Consider the following 1729-nt stretch of genomic DNA (forward strand, 5'->3'; position numbering starts at 1 on the left):
TTGTCGTCACAATGTTACTTGCTTTACACATTGTTAATTGTCGTCACAATGTCACTTGCTTTACACATTGTTAATTGTTGTCACAATGTAACTTGCTTTACATATTCAACACACTTGATCTCTAAAAACTGAAAATAAAGTCAAACATTTACTCCCCAACCGCTGTGCCACTGGGGGTCTTGCACAAAAAAAAATAAATAAATAAAATTGATGGTTCACACACCAGAAAAGATGAGTACCGCAGATTTTTACAGAAAATGTAAAAAAAAAAAATCCATTAGTGAACATCCCAAGTTTTCAGGACATGTATGTGTGACATGTATGTGTGTGTGTGTCCCAAGTATTAAGGACATGTATGTGTGTGTGTGTGTAAATTCTACTAAGGAAAAATAAATGTTGATTAAACCTCAAATTTAAGATATTAAAATTCAAATTTGGAGAATGAAAAATCAAATACCCTTCATATATATATATATTATGGTAAATGTAACGGTAACTATAAAATTTACGTACCAAGGTAGTTGGTGTATACCAGTATGTATATTTCCATAGAGATCTAAAGGAAAGGGCCGTTAGAATTACAATAGGGGATAGTAACTGGTGCACGAGTTAGATTGTGTACAAAAAAAAAACCTAACAATAGAACTTAACAGTAAAGTCGGGTTAAATTAATGTTACAGCCACATCTTGAACAACAAAGTCAGGTTGAATTAACGTTCCCACAACAACAACAATACTGTTAACAATAAAGGCGGGTTGAATTAACGTTCCAGCCACACAGTTAATAACAAAGTCAGGTTGAATTAACGTTCCAGCCACACAGTTAATAATAAAGTCAGGTTGAATTATCGTTCCCGTCACACCGTTAACAATAAAGGCGATTTGAATAAATGTTAGGTTTTGACACAAATATAGAAATGTGTCATTCAAGCTTACAAAGCTAATTATTTATAATGTTTCAAGCTTACAAAGCTAATTATTTATAATATTTCAAGCTTACAAAGCTAATTATTTATAATGTTTCAAGCTTACAAAGCTAATTATTTATAATATTTCAAGCTTACAAAGCTAATTTTTGTAATGTTTCTAGCTTACAAAGCTAATTATTTATAATGTTTCAAGCTTACAAAGCTAATTTTTGTAATGTTTCTAGCTTACAAAGCTAATTATTTATAATGTTTCAAGCTTACAAAGCTAAGTATTTATAATGCTTCAAGCTTGAAACATTATAAATAATTAGCTTTGTAAGGTTGAAACATTATAAATAATTAGCTTTGAAAGCTTGAAACATTATAAATAATTAGCTTTGTAACCTTTCAAAGCTAATTATTTGTAATGTTTCAACCTTACAAAGCTAATTATTTGTAATGTTTCTAGCTTACAAAGTTAATTATTTTAATGTTTCAAACTTTCAAAGCTAATTATTTGTAATGTTTCAACCTTACAAAGCTAATTATTTGTAAAGTTTCAAGCTTACAAAGCTAATTATTTATAATGTTTCAAGCTTACAAAGCTAATTATTTGTAATGTTTCAAGCTTACAAAGCTAATTATTTATAATATTGCAAGCTTACAAAGCTAATTATTTATAATGTTGCAAACTTACAAAGCTAATTATTTATAATGTTTCTAGCTTGAAAAGCTAATTATTTGTAATGTTTCTAGCTTACAAAGCTAATTACTTATAATGTTTCAAGCTTACAAAGCTAATTATTTAAAATGTTTCAAGA

At 28.3% G+C, this 1729-nt stretch overlaps 1 protein-coding gene across 1 annotated transcript in view; it reads right to left on the minus strand.

The window, feature by feature from the left end:
• The window catches only part of LOC106460763 (kinesin-like protein KIF13A), a 125874-nt gene that overhangs the window by 63551 nt on the left and 60594 nt on the right, over nt 1–1729 (minus strand). The gene's annotated exons all lie outside the window — the stretch shown is intronic.

The sequence above is a fragment of the Limulus polyphemus genome, unplaced genomic scaffold (assembly GCF_000517525.1).
Source record: "Limulus polyphemus unplaced genomic scaffold, Limulus_polyphemus-2.1.2 Scaffold831, whole genome shotgun sequence".
Lineage (NCBI taxonomy): Eukaryota > Metazoa > Arthropoda > Merostomata > Xiphosura > Limulidae > Limulus > Limulus polyphemus.